Here is a 16,274-nt window from a genome sequence, read left to right as displayed (position 1 = left end):
TTCAAGTATATGCTTCTCTTCCAATTACAAAAATTTCATTTAAGAGCTGTTTAACAAATATTTGACAAGTAAAACAATGAGGGATTTTTGTTGTTTGTTTGGGTTTTTTTATATTTGGAGGCTAAAGTCAAGATTAGACATTCCTTCACTCTCAAAGGTGTATCAAGCACCTAAGTACTGTCCCCTCAGCTTTAGATTTTTCTTCCTAAAAATTTGGGGCAGGATGTTTTGGTCGAATTTTGCTAACTGAATTACGGTAATAGTCAGGTACTTGGAGTCACCCCCCCTTCTCAGAAAAAAAACAGATTTCACTATTTCACCTTTCAGTATTCGCTGTGCTAAGATATTCTATCACAACATTTCAAGCATAATGCCATAAATAGAAGACGGCATGGGGATACAATGAGTGGGATGGTAACTTCTTGAATGCTCAGCTCTTAAACTCCTCAACTAAACCACTGGCTCCAAATGAAGTGGACCTGTCTATGCAGTCCACAGCAGATTTCACTAATTTGCTATGCTTAAAGGTGTTCTCCAGGAAGACTCAGAAACATTGGTTAGCAAATATATGGTCTCCTTCATTAAACAGAGCATATCAGTTCAAACAGGTTACAGCCGCACTCTCAGTTCTTCCTTCTTTCAGTAGGCAAAAAACAATCACTGGATGCTCATAAGTCCCAATAAAGCTCTAGATAATGGCCCAGAATGAAGCTCTGCAGGCTTCTGCCACCCTTTGTGTCAGAACTCGACATGGGGCTGCAAGCCCAACAAAAATTCCAGTGGAGAAATGGCCTCGCAAGGAAGATCCAGGCATTTTTCCTCAATTTTTGCCTTCTGAAAGGCCTGCTTCCTTGCCTCAACAGTTACATTAGTGGGGTCTGGGGCACATATTCAGAAAGGATGCGACCCTTAAAACTTTCACTAATGTCTGCTAAGTCTTAATTGAGGTGCCTTTTAAGAAACACTGCACGATACAACCGTTCAATCTTATTTCTATCTGCAGCAGATTTTCTGCCAATGTGACAGTTGTATTGAGTTTCAGCATCAAGCAGCTTAACGTGTGTCCGTATTTTGTTATAGATACGTGCATTATAAACCATCTCTCTGTCTTCCCCAAAATTTTTAGGCTTAGGATAGTAAGAAAATAGACAAGGCTTCAAATATTAATTTTTGTAGCCTGGTGAGGAAAGGAGCTACTTACGAAGTAATTACCTCAGAGCTACTCTGACTCTGAATCTTCCTTTTTGATCTCCTCTCTGGCTCTGATCAACTTCTGCAACACAACTATCACACGCAGCCCTCAACCTTTATGTATTACATGAGTTTCTCTGCAACAAAGTCTATGCAAGAAGCTTTTGGAAGCAAAGTGGCACTGCTGCCCTACAGCCCAAGGACAGTAATAAGTACCAGAAAAGCAACTCATATTATGGAAAATTTTGCTGTATTTTACAGAATTTATTTGATCAGATAAAAGATGAACCTTCAAGTGGTGGTTATTTTGAACAACTGTGCAACTGAATGCATTCTTCAAAGAGCTTATGCTTCCTGCCACAGAATACATCAGCTCTTACTATGCATTAGCTCTTTGAAGAGCAGAGAACAGCACAGAACAACAGGCACCACAAGCAACAAAAAAGCATCAGCAGAGAGGGTGGGAGAAGGGATAAGGCATTAATTAGGTCTTTCTTACCCAAATCTCTGGAAAACTGCTAACGCTACAGGGATTTTACAGAGATCATGTATTACCTGGCAGACAGCCAGGTAAAAACAAATAATGAATCACTCTGCACATTCTAGATATAAAACAGTCCAATCAGTATTAAATCATGCTACTGATGAACAGTAACTTTAACTACCCATGAACTGCAATCTTCCTTCAGAAATCTACTGCTTGGATCATTTCATTGTCATTTGGAAATATATAAAAGCTAATGAGAAAACCTCTGAAGCCCAGACAGTCAACATAGAGCAACCAAGGCCCCAAAAACCCAACACCTATCATTTTACTAATCACCCTAGGACCATTAAGTTTTGTCTTTGTTTTGCCTCGCATCTTGCAATGCCGTTCTGAGGAATACATCCACCTTGATTCCTTGGGGGGATCTGTTTGGGTTTTGTTTGGTTGCTTGGGTTATTTTTTTTGCAGGGGAGGGGATATGGGGATGGAGGGAGGAAGGAGACATTACTTGAACGACAATTTGGTAAGTCAGCTTTGGAAGCAGGTTTTTAGGTTTTTTACTTTTTTACTCTGTCCTAGTCTGGTGAGCAAATGATTTGTCACTGCTGAAAGAAACTGCTATACATGTAAGAGCTGATCAAAGCACGAGGAGAAGCCCCAACCCTAAAGATTAATTGAACACTGAAAAGAGGCTGTGGGACACTCGGCACACGAGACGCGCAGAGGGAAAGCCCACAGGAGCAGGAAAGACAGTGACAGATACTGATGAACATTAATCCCTGCTGAACACAGCTATGAAAAAACCCCAGCAACACAAACTGACAAGGACTCAACCCAAACTAGAGGAACCCATTCTTTTATTGACTCTTGTATCATTCCTCTGCAGGATTAGTCAGTACTTGCTGGATTCGATTTGATCTGTTTCAATCACAAGTTCATCAATAAACAGACCCAGCCACCTACAAATGGGATGTTTATACTAACATTTTAGAAACAATAGTACAAACATTTTAAAGAAAAAACTGACAAACACAACACTAAGAGTGGCACTGACAGCTTCCAACTTGGCAAGTAAACCAAAAAGACACTCTTTCCCCATTCATTCAAAACCAGAAATGTGACATTTTCAATTACTGAAAGAAGGTTCAAGAATCACGTATCTGCCAGAACCCCTCACTCCCTTGTTCCCCAAAGATATCCTAGTTCCAAGCTAACTCCATCATTGCCCACCAATCTTAAGCACTCAGCCCACTAGGATGGAAGTAGTTGCCATAAAGCCACTTGCAGATTTCGGACTATGCAGTGCTGTATTACTCTGGCTGAAGAAATGTTTGTTTTCAAAAAGATGATCACTGTCATGTACAAGATCAAAGCAGAAATCATCAATAGCTGATTCATGCAGCTACACAGTGATAGGAGTAACCAGTTTGAAAAATCCCATCCTCTGCTCTCTTCGCTAAACTATGGAACAGTATCCAAATATTCCAACAAATATCAGCTTAAATTTCTTAAACTCTTAAAATCCCATAGCATGTTACTGTTAACCATTTTCCAGTTCAGGCAATCCTTTTTCCAGAGATTTGTTGTTTCCTATTTTAGAATTAAGTAATTACCCTAGAGCGTTTATACAATTAAAGCCTAAAAACTCCCTAAGATAGATTCTGCCTGATTCTGATACAGAATGTTTTGTAACATTTTCTTCAGAAAAAGTCATAGAGGGTGTAACTCCTTTTTCAAACACTGCTTACTCACTTATAAGCACAGTGCAGTGAACTGAGAAAGTTAATGGAGATGTTGATATGCAAAACCCATATAGATATTGCTTAACAGCATTTTAAAACTCATTCTAGTTATTCCAACCACATGTCTCAGAGTCAGCTTAAAGACTTAATCAAGCAGAAATGTTCAGACCGTTAGTGTTAGCAAAAGGAACAGGGTCAAACAGTGCTGGCTATAGAAATACGCTGGGGTGCCAGTCATGCCATGCCAGGCAGTGCAGGATTTGCCACAGACTTGAATAACTCAAAGAAAGTGGAAAAGTGTTCTTAGGCTTTGGATTGGTCCAGCTCGCATTAACAATTAATGACAAAATACTCACTAAGTTAATTTCAGAAAGATCAGCATGTCTGTAACTAGAAGAAATCCTTCCCTTCCTACTGCATACATCTATTTAAAAAATTAGAACTCTGTCACTGCCTTTGACAGGGACTTCTCCAACTCAAATTGCTAGTAGATGAAATTTTGCCCTTACCAAATTCACTTAAATCCACAAAAGATACATCAGGAGGAGGAAGGCATGAAGCAAGTCTGTGTTTCTGAGCATTCTAAAGCAGAGGGAAGAACCTACAATGGGAGACAGAGCTTGATCCTCTCTTCATCGAACATCCCAGCCACAAAGATGAGATGGGGATAATCAAACACAGCCCAAGACTGTTTAAACGGTAGCATGCGCGATGGTCTCTGACAAAGAGAATTATTATATCCTACAGGCAACTGCCATGAAGACTCGGCCACGGAGAAGCCCTGCTAGCTAAGCTATGCAAAGTAGCCAAGGAGACATGAGATTGTCCTTAGTAGAGACAAAGCACAGTACATGATGTTTTACCCTTAAAACTGTCCACAGTGTTCTGTACTTCCACCACCCTGAGTTATCACACATGAGCGAGCTCCCATTCCACTTATTTCTCATTCATTAACAAGGTAGCATTAGTTAGGATCACTTCATTATCAGTTATCTCTGCCTTCAGCAAGCAAGGCAGAAAAACAATTTGCTTACTTCAACGAAAGTAAGCAGGAAAATTGCTTACTTAAGTGCCCACTGCTCCAGACCTTCACTGAGAAGAATTTCTGGTATCAGCTTCCAGGCAATGCTCAGTACCATGACCCGCACTATCCTAGTATTTCTTGAAGAAATTACGCTCATTTGCCATAAAAATCAATATCCTCATAGGTAACATGAAGAGAACTAGCAACTGTTTTCCATCCTATTTCCCTAATGTAATAAGACCGCTTCCAGACTTGCAACCAAGACTGCCTGGATTCCAACCACTGATTGTTCTCACAGAACAGTGTCACCAATCATCCTGACATCCTGTCCATCTTCCAGATCTGCCCAGTGGTGATTTGGTACTTGATGATCAGAGATGCAGAAACCGAGTCATTTCTTTTAGAAAGGAAGTCAGTGGGCAGCATGTAGAAAATTATAGATTGACCTATCTTAATTTTTATTCTACTTGGAAGGTACTTTTGTTGTGGTATAAAACTTTCCAGGTAACTTCAGAGCTGAGAAGAAATCTCTGCAAAGGTCCTGGATCAGTTGAAAGAATTTTTTTGAGTAATAGCTCTCAAACGCTAATCAGAACTGCAAGCCATGGCCACTTGTTTCTAATTATTTTTAGTAAGCCACTCTCCTTTTTCAGGCCTGCCAAGACAGGTGCAGAGACATGTTTGACATAAATTTGTTGAAATTGTGTGTATACGTGCTAAAATATATCAGTTGTTGAAATGGAAATAAAAGACATCTTTCATTTACTGGAGATGGAAAAGCATCTTATCGAAAGGATAGCTATTTGAATAGAAAAACGTAAGGTAATGGTACAATACTGTTCTTTGATATTGAAAAAGAGACTGGAAGTTTTCAAGAGCTCTACTCCCAGAAGAAAGTAAGATATGCAAATGCTATCTAGAGCTTGAAATCCATGTCAGTTATAAGAATACAAATCTGAACATATCTTTTCTTTTTTTGTCGTTTAACTTCTAAGAGAAATGGCTTTATTCTGTCTGCAATTCAGCCTAATAAATCATTTTTACGTACTCTGACAACATATGCTTGACTGATTAACGACTTCATGCATGCATTTTAAGGTGACTGCACCAACTAGCTTTTGTTACTGTACATATGATTAATATATGTTTGATTAATATATTAATATATTAAAATAACTTCAATATTAAATTGAATTTTTAAACTGAAGGGGAAAAAAAGATACTATCACATTGCTTGATATTGCCACAAGAAAATGCCTTATTTTGAATTTGGAGTAAATGAATGAAACAGAAATAAAAACGGATTCTAGCTCCATGAGGATTTCTGTGCTACAGACATGGTAGGAAGCAGCCCGTTACCACTCTTCCCACAATTAGGATACCATGCTTCATATCTTTCCCAAAGATTAGTGGCAGACCATGAGCTTTAACGATTGATTGATCACCTTTCGAAACAGACACCAGAATTTAAAACATGACACTTCTACATCAAAAAGACAATCCTCTACTAGCTGAACTAAATCTCTGATAGGTGAGCATTTTTATGAAAATCAGTTGAATATAAGGAAAAAAGAATACACTTACTCAGGAAAAAAATCCCTAATGTTTAACTCCTAACTTCTAAGACCAAAAAAAACCCACAATACAATCCAAGATCCCAAGTAAAGGCAAAGTAGTGAGAAAATATCTTGAAATGCTTTAAAGACACTGCTGAGCAAACCTGTTAAACTTCTACAAGGTATTTTGCAGGTTGTGTATCTTTGCAAAAAAATCCCACTGAAGTTGTAGACAACTGCAGACAATTTGTGAAAGTAAATGTTACTCTACTCCTTGTGCCAAAATCCCGTGCCAATCTAATTCATTTAACAAGCAGCTCAGCTGAGTCCACCCTGCAAAACCACACAAAACAACCAGCTCATGCCAACCACTGTAACCTTTAATTGAAGCAATTTGTTCTGATGAGCAAGTCTATTTTCTTTTCAACTCTGCTTTTACATTTAAGCTGTAAATTTATAGAAATGAAGATAGATACAGGTAATGAAGAAGTGTAGATAATGAAAGCTAGAGTAGTCCTCATACTCATTTACAGTGTAGTCATGCTTCTTCCTACCTTCCATCTCCTTTTCTTTGTTTTCGTTTTTGCATTTTGAAATGGGATCTCACAAAGGATCACAGCCAGGAATAACAAACACTGACAGCTAAAGTAACCGGTTTTAGAAGGCAAACGGGATCAGTTTTAGCGTTTAAACAGACATTCATATCTACTACGCAGATATCTTGTAATATTTTATACGCATTTTTGTATTGCACTCCTTCCCTCTTCCCCTTTGGAAGCTTCTGGTTTTGTTTAACTCCTGTTTAAATGTCACACCAGTTCCCTCATCTCTATCATCCAGTAACATTCTGTTCCCCGTAACAAAAGCATACAAAATAAAAGGAGCTATAGAACTGAAGTTGGCCACCACATTACTTAGTGGTCCTCACACTTAATTTACTAATTTGAGACATTCTAGTAGTGATAATCTTATGGACTAAATGCATGACAGACATATTATAACAGGGAATTTCTAGGCAGAAAGCCTCTGGCACAAACACTGTAATTTTAACTACTACCACTTGTCTTCCATGGCATGCCCAAGATAATAAAAGTACCTTGTCCTATCAAGTCTCTCATGCCTGTAATTTGGCCTAAATTACAGAGAACAATCTGAATGCTGGATATCTCATTAGTCATAAAGAATGGACATTTAGTCCTTTGGAAAGCTCTCCAGCAAAGAGTTACAGGATTTTCTTTCCTCCACGGAGTGATAGCAGTAGTGGAGATTACTTTCATGAGTCGTTATCCTCTCCCCTACACACATCATAATATTTCTCATTCCAGCTGGAAAACTGTAAGAACTAAAGCAAGTGCTGTATATCATATAATGGTAATCAAGGCACTGACTTTTAATTCTAGGATTTCCTAAGAATACTGTGAACTACGTAAGAACAAAAAAAGGAAGACAGCATAGGTAGATAATTACGATGATACAACTTTAACTAGTGAGATTATCTTGCAAAAAAGTACCTTGGCACTTTCACTAGTGTCTATCTAACAACAGTACATATCTCACAAGCTTCAGAAAACCAAAAGAAATTATATATATTAATATCACAGCAGAGCTCAATTATCTTAATTACCTCTGCCAGCCATTTCAGGGATGCTTTGTACAAGCTGTATATTACATTTAATAGTTTCCTGCTTCCACACAGAAAACTTCAGCTGGCCAAACAACATCTTGCCTGGAAGAATCTTAATTCCGGTAGAAAATTTATGACATACAATCCAAATCCTTTTTATTTCAAGCAGAAGCTACGAGTCTTCCTTCTGAGCAGGACCCCTCCTGTCTCGCTTTGTCTGTTCTGACTGCTCCAAAAACCTGATAAACATCACTGTCCAGACCTTAATTTAATTCTGCACTCCTTGTGATCCTCCCCCTAGCACATTAACTCTATCCCCTTCAACATCAAATGACAAGAATTCTTTGGAATTTGCTTTCCTAAATTGTCTTTATACAGGTATTAGTGGTCAAGTTCAGACTCCGTTTAAAAAGACAAGTGGCTTGACCAGTTGCATCCATGCCACCTACATTGTCAGAGCTCAAATGTTAATCACTTCCTCACCCAACAAGACACCAGCGAGCACCACTAGGATGCTTGGAGTCAACTACGAGGTCCAGAATTAACATGACAGTACAGATATACCTGTGCAGCTCTTGTTTGATAGCAGGTCATAAAACCAGAATTGCAAATCTACATATTCATTTTTAGAGATGAATATGGTACATACTTTTAAAATATAATCAGATAGGAGGAGATACACACAAGGAAGTAAGAAGAGAAGCAGAGAGGATGTGTGCATGCATGTGGAGAACCATTAGCAAAAAGACCAGAAAGAAGGAGAAATGGATCTTCAGATTATTTCTCATTTAGCAACAAGATGGCAAAAGCCTACAAGAAATATTTTACCAATATTGTTTCTAAGAAAGTAACATCTGTAGAATAATGTCACCTTTATAATAGCACATTTCAAGTAGGGATTTAATAAATGTGACATCAGATGAACACACCCAGCATAATTCAGACATCCTCTGTGAAAAGTGTGGGTGGCCGGGTACAGATCAATTCAACAGATAATGCAGTCATCCACTCAAATGCTACAAATATTTACCAAGCAACCAGCAAAAGATATTGCCACACAGCAAAAGTTCTAGGCCGTGTCACCAACCAGCACAGTATCACACACAGCACGCAGCGAGCACAGCAGCTAGCTCTCATACAAAGCAACACAGAACTGCTACAACCTCGCAAAGGCAAAGTAATCAATTACTTAACGGTGCCCATACAAAACTCATTTTTATCCTTCACCTGCACCTCTAGTATTTTGTGTCCCCAATGGCAGAATTAAGAGTTGGAGAGTACGAGAAACAATTTTTAGTTAGAAAGCCCAGGTCTACAGTGAATCACTGTCCAACCCAGTTCTGCAAATGCAGTTCTGTTGTTCAGTGCGTAACTGCACAGTACGGAATATCGTATCAGCACATAAAAGACAAGGATGGGAGGCAAATAAATACAGAATTAAGAAAACCAAAAACCTCATTTAATAAAAAAGTCTTCCTTTGGGAGGAACCTTTTTATTATTCTTCTGCCTCACTTCCAACAGATAATTTGCTAGTGGGGTACTCCTTAAAAATAAAACTTTGGCTGACAGTTTTTCTTTATTTTTTATTAAAATTACACTGTTCAGAACACAATGAACAGATCACTCACATCTCATTAAAACCACCCTCCAATACAACTGTGCAACTGATCTCAATTCCTCAGGTTTTTCTTGCCCGTGCACTCTTAGGTGCAAGTTCAATTCCAGTTCTCACTCCTGGACGTCTACAAGGCTGTTAGGAAAAGGGTGGAAATCCTCAGCTGCTGTGCAGACCTGCAGGTATCAAGCCACTTTACAAAGGCAAGTGTGTTTCATTACCTCCACTTGGTATGAGAAAAATAAGGCAGACTAAGCACTTTGTTTAACCTAGCAGAACCAGGACTTCTCTGACACCTTATCTTGTTCCTACACTTCAGAAACAAGGCAACTAACGATACAGAAACTCACACATTCCCAGGTGAGCTTCTAACAAGGCCGGTGTCTTAATGTCACTTGGTCAGTTATCTAGGTAGAAGAAACTTCTATGGAAATGGCATTCATAATATTGAACAGGATTTCATGTAGTTTTCCACACATGAGCTGCAGTATACAGGTAATCTATTTCAGGTTTCCTAACTTTTTTTACTTTTTTTCATACACAGTTTCTGCAAGCTTGTTTGCGTGGGTGTTTTTTTGGGGCCAGGGGTGTGGAGAAGGTGTTTTGGAGGCATTATATTCAGTAATGTAATCATGGTATTAAGGGATCTGGACAACCCCCTTCCACATTTACTCTATTTCATTGATCAGTATTGCGTTTTTAACTTGCCAAAAAGGACAACTGTGAGGAACTAGTTTACCACAGTGCTCCCAAGTTAGTCCCCGTGTGTGGGAATCACCTCACATAACTTTGTCTGCATAACTTTCAAATAGATAATTTAAGGGACCCACCTGAGTGCTCCTCTCTATAGAGCGAAGCACCTCCAGAGGCCAATAGATTCCAGCTGGAGAATCACACCAAAACGTGTGGCAGCCTGAAATCCTTGTCTAAGCCATAAGGCAGGCAGTGCTGTTCTGCCTGAACATGTACAACCTGCTTGCACCAGAGGGTTTTGTGAATGGCCCTTCCACATCCATAATTCATCAACACTAGATATACCTCCCCTGGAGCATCCATAGTTCATACTGAAGTGAAACACTATTCAAATATATTGCAGCGTTACCAAGACAGACTTGGGCATACAGCCCTCCGTAAAATAAATGTTCTCTGGTTATTAAATCAGGCACTGACAGATACTCACCTATGTCCCCTTCGTCCAGAAAATTGTTTTGTACTTAGCATAAATTTTCCTATTTGATTTACAATTAGTTATACATAATTCCTTATGTAAGTACTGGAAAGGTCAAAGACTTTCTGAAAACATAACCTGCAATTCTATTTAGAAAAATCCTTCTTATGAAGAAAACCTTAAGAAAGGAAAAAAGTGGGAGGTTATTAACAGCAAGAAGGCATCCTTCTCAAAAACTAAATCGATGTCCAAATGAAGATAAACACACACAAATATTTTTAAGTTGAATATATAAATACCAAATCATTAGTCCATCCTAAAGTATTTGAGAAGCAACTTTTAAAAGGCATCAGTAACTAAATTATTTTTAATTCATTTTCATTTAAGGTGAAAAATCTGTTATTCTAGAGTTACTCTATTATCAGGATTAAAAAAATAAAACTCATACTCAAAGAAGCTATCACGATGGCATTAAAAAATGAGTATTTTGCTTGTGTGCACTGTCAAGGAGTTTGAAAGACATTCCCAAGCTAAAAACCTTCTTCATGGGAGACTAATGTGCCCATCTCAAATTGAAGTGTTAAAAGAAGTGATTACAAAACAAATAGACAAAACAGACAGTAAAAAAAACCAACACTGGAAATGGATGGTACTCGCTCAATTTTGAAGCAATTGAAGGGTGAAATAGCTAATCTAGTAACTGTGGTGAATAACCTCTCATCGACCTTGTCACGCAAAAAGACTCTGAAGTCGCAAATGCTTCAGAGGAGATACAGAGGAGATACAGTCTGAAACACCTGATGTCTGTGCCGTGCAACTTGAAGAATCTTTAACAAAAATATAGAAGTAGGGAGCACCTGGGCAGCTTTAACATTTTGGGACATTGCCAACAAAGATTTTGTAAAGGGAGGTTGTCTGTCTGCCACCTAGCTATTGAAGTTCTCCAGAGAAAAAGTACATGGATAAGGGAGATTTGGTTGATAATCAAAGTCCACTTTGATTTCTAACAGACGTTAGAAAGGCAGGTAAAGCATGTCATCAAAGACTCATAAAAAACTAAGCAGCTATGAGATTAACACACACAAAATACAGTTAAAGTACAAGAGTAGAATAAAACATAGTTTTTCACAGTGGAGGAAATTCACTAGCAGAGTTGAACAAGGCTCTAGGAATAGTATATTCAACTTATTTGATAAAAAGAAAAAAGAACGAACAGTAAGTGACAGCCTGCTGATGACACCTAATTTACTGAAGGTAATAAAGATGATAGCTTACTACAAAGAATCATGAAAGGACCTTCTGAAATTTAGTGATGAAAGATTAAAATGTCAATTGAAATTCAGCAGAATCAAATATAAATCCATGCACAGGGGATAAAACAAGCTTAATTTCACATCACAGTTACAGGCTTTGAGCGCATCACAGCCCCTTGGGAACAGGACCTCAAGACTACAATAGACAGTTCTATGAAGATGTCAGTTCAACACTCAGTAACAGTCAAAAGCTATTCAACATTATTAGCAATTACAAAAGGAAGAAAGACCACAGTAGAGGAGATCATTGTAACACTTCTTATGTCTGTGCTGGCCACAGTTTATACTGCGCAGTTTAGATCTTCCAGTCTTCTCTGGTTTGAAAACATCTGAGCTATTTAAGTTGTAGGAAACGAGAAAATATTCTGTAGAAGCATCACTGTACACCTGCTCTATTATATGTTTCCACAGATAATTACTCATAAATGATAACAGAGACAGGCGATGGGCCAAACGGGCCTCTGACCTAGATGGAGCTGTGGTCTGACACAGTGGGCTTTTCTTAAGTAAAGGTGATACCATAAAATGCACTGGAGAACACCAAACACATTTCCTACCTGTGATATAACCATAAGTGTGCTTAGTTCACAAATATATTTCATCAGTTCAATCTGGGTTCTAAGAGGAAAGCAGGGTTCTTTCCTTTTAATTCGTTATCTCAAATAAAGGTCCTCCCAGTGCTACTTGTCATTCGAACTTCAGATTTTGATGAGTTTGCAGGGACATGGTGGATGAAGAAGAAGTTAAATAAATTAACTGAAGAAAGAATCTTTAGAAACTTTTTCAGTTTTTTGCTTAAGTACTCTAATGCCCCCAAGAAGACAGAGACAATTACATGTGTCTTGCTACTTAAAATCCAGCTCAGAAAACACAGGCAAAAGGCAGTTAGGTTGGGTGAGAGAGTGCTAATATAAATATATTCACCGCATAACGGTGCTAATGGTATTGAATTTCAAAACCAGTAATTTATTTGGTGTTACAGAATTCATATACCATTCGTATACCATCACTTACAATTCCACATTCACAGTGAAACAGCAAGACAATGCAAACCTTGCAAGAAGCCTAATTATCTCTATTTAAAACGGATTATTTTCAGGAAGTTCAGAGTATTTTTTTGCCATAAGACCGAAAAGTTTTGCACAAAGTCAAGCTGTGCAAGAAAGCAATGGTTGCTGATCTGCATTCTTTGCAGGCACAGCATGTCTGCTGTGATTTGTCAAAGCATTTTTTTCAGTTTACAGATTGAGCAATACTGAGGCTTTGGTATTTTTGCCAGGCTCTTTGGCAACTGTTGGGTTCCCTTCTCATCAGTGAAGACCAATGTTAACAGTTTCATGGCAAGTTACATCTCCGATCCCTATGCAGGCTCTCTGTAATTAGCCAGGCCAAATTATAATCCCAATGGAAGCCACAGTTAATTAAATTACATTATCTTTTAGCCGCAATGCAATAATCACTAAGTGGTTTTATCCACATATTTTCATTATTTTCAAATCAATATTTCCAGATTCTTCACAGCTAGATATCAGGGCTTTTTAATCCTAGGGTGCAATGGACAACAGAAGGTGAGTGTGCAGAGGTGTTGGGAAAAATCAACTTTAGTAACATCTCAGAGGAAAACCAATGTTTCTCCTTTTTTGATGTTTTGCCAGTTCTGACACACAAAGGCCACAGCATGCACAGGGATCTTGGGCTTACACAGGTCTGTTCCAAACTGATGCTAGCCTTAAGGCCGAGCTCCGCATGGCACCTGGTGCACACCCTTACAAGCTAAATACACTTAAAAGTTTCTTATAAAATCCTCTCCACTCTTGATTCTGAATCCTAAGAAACTTCGTAAAGCTATAATTTGTTACAGCTTAGCTGTGAACTTCTGTGTATTACAGGAAAGAAAGGAAAGCAAAAAGCAAAACCTTTCTGTCTTGAAGGCAAGACTAGTTACTAACCCAAAATAAATGAAACCGGCTCTAAGGTTGAATCTTCAATTCAACTTAATTGATAGTCGGGTTCCTCACCAGCACAACTGAGAAATGAGTTATGATTGAGAGTGATAAATTGTTAATTTCAGTTTATAACAAAATGCAAATCTACTTCTTTGAAGTTCTGTTTTACAGTTCTTTATAAATTCCTCATTTGATCCATTTGTGTAAACTGAGAACTTCCACACTACTATTGCTGTTACTTATTGAATTTATTATAATTTGGCTTTGATTTAGCAATCACATTAGGTAATTAGCAAATCTAACGTTATCTAGGTACACATGCACTATTCCTTCTTGACTACAGTTTTTGTTAAGTAGCAATAGCTTCATTTCTTTCAATAGGCCATAATCCCATATAACATATTTAGACAACTTATTGCTCTATACCGTTAGTTAGACAAGGGCCACTCTTCTCATACACCTGATTAGTTCCCTCTGATTTAATATTTGGGTTTCCCTCATGTCCCAGGGTAACTCTTGACTTGGTCAAAAGAGGAGGCAGGGGGAGACTTCTGTTAATTTGCTTCCATTGTCCCAAATTCACATATCAGAGAGAACGGACAGTTTTTCATGGTAATTTACTTAAACAGTTCGACAGTTTTCCTTTGGAAAGAGTTTCGCAAATATCTATTGTATCTACAAATCAACACATCAAAGTGCTAACAGATGACGGATTTGTATGCCAAAGGTAAAGCTGTTACTTTGTAACATCGTTTTTGTTATGCTTCACATCGGTAATGAAACGTATCCCAGAATGCCACTAATTATCTGATTTTACATGGCATGGCATACTTGTAGACTTCTGACTGAGAACTAGCAACTACTGGAGCTCAACCAGTGCATATAAACACATCTTTCTCTGAATGTAAGAGAGAGCTCCAAGGTTCTCACCACTATGCTACTTCTCCTCCTCCGCATTTTGCACTGCTCGGTCTGACAAGGCCGGCAAGGCTGATCTAGTTGTTCTTAGAGTGCTGAAGATAAAGAAATTGAACAGAGAGATTCAGAGGTTGAGACCAAAGAAGCCTTGTAAAATGACCTTCATTTCTTTCCCCCTAAGAGCACCTCCCATGGTTGCTGCTGTGTTCCCCAAACTTACCTGTTCCTGGAGGAAAGCAGGTGGGCATTTCCTAGCACAAGCACCTTTACTCAGTATTGTGTGTGGCACTGTCTCAGTAATACCCTTCTGCTTCAGCAGCAAGGCCAACACAGCTGCAGCAGGGTCACAATGGCCTAGAGGGTCACTGCAGCACAATTCTGATAGAAGACCTCAGTGCCCAATTTCTAGGGGCTTGAGCATTGTAACTGTGCTGGGGGCCCCCTGTCTCCACGCAGTGTACAAAGACATCCACACAAGAGCGCACGCCGATCCATGTGGTCAAAAATTCAGAATACTCATTCTCCCAGCTCCTGTTGTTTAATGTAAAAGGCAAATTTGTTTCAGATAAAGAAGCCAGAAACCAGGTTTCCCAATCTTCCCCACATGCACACAAAGAGAATCAAGAGTATCCTATCACATCACCATACCATCTCAAGCTGTAGGCTTGCTTAAAAAGGAAGTGTCACTAACTCAAATTATATCAGGCTCCTTTCTATCAAATCATATTAAATAAATTGTGAGAATATGTAATGGATTAGGCCCTTCCAGGATCGAGACAACCAGATGTGTCATTTCTGACCCACTAGTAGGGTTATCACATTGACAGACAGTAGTACTGGACTTGCCTGAAAAGAGGTTATAGGTATTTCTAGGCAAGAAGAAAGCTGTGCAAAGGAGCTTCTTACTAGTATTTTCACACTTTGGGATTTAGGTATCTCAGTGCCAAGTAATTCCTACATTATGTGCCCATGTGGTTAATTAGGTGCACCTCTAGACCTCTAGTCCATCAGCTTTGCATTAAGAGCAACAACAATGCTTTGAAAGCAAACTACAGAACTTGATTCTATCTCTCCTCATCAGTTTAATTTTCAGAATGAAGAAGGGTTCTTAGATACAGCTGGGTACCTACATCTAAAGAGTCCAGGCACCTCCAAGGTCAGGGGACAGCTGAGAGAAGACTTGATCTCATCAGGAAAATAACAAACTTGCTAGTGCCCCCTGTACAGCATTACCTTACTTATACTTTTTTGCCCTACCTGAAACATTTTTGTCACTCCTCTGTAAATGCATATGTGCCTTGCTGGAATGGAGATTTATGCATTTTTAAGCACTATTAAGAATGCCACAAAAGAAATCTGAGTTTAGGAACAAACAAAAAATTTTAGCGTTTTAGCAATTACACTAACTGTAAATTTCAGCTGTAGCAGTAACAACCTTATTGCACTGCTGCATGAGCCAACGTTCAGAAAGCGGAAGGATAAAACCCCTTCCTGAGACACGTTCTCCCTCAAAACTGCCTCATGTAACATAGAATATCTATATCACAGGTAGTTTCAGCGATATAATAGTTTGTCTTCCAGATGTCTTCATGTGGCAGCAAAAGCTGACACATATAGCTACAATGAATAACACAACATCAATTTAAAGCTGACTACAAACAACGCATCATATGAAGTCATTCATCCCTG

The 16,274-nt window shown here is 38.7% G+C and overlaps 1 protein-coding gene across 2 annotated transcripts in view; it reads right to left on the bottom strand.

Annotated features, from left to right (window-relative positions):
- The window catches only part of CTPS2 (CTP synthase 2), a 78,347-nt gene that overhangs the window by 22,193 nt on the left and 39,880 nt on the right, over positions 1-16,274 (bottom strand). The gene's annotated exons all lie outside the window — the stretch shown is intronic.

The sequence above is a fragment of the Larus michahellis genome, chromosome 1 (assembly GCF_964199755.1).
Source record: "Larus michahellis chromosome 1, bLarMic1.1, whole genome shotgun sequence".
Taxonomy (NCBI): Eukaryota; Metazoa; Chordata; class Aves; order Charadriiformes; family Laridae; genus Larus; species Larus michahellis.
Note: the sequence above shows the minus strand (reverse complement) of the source record. Positions and strands in the feature narration are given on the sequence as shown.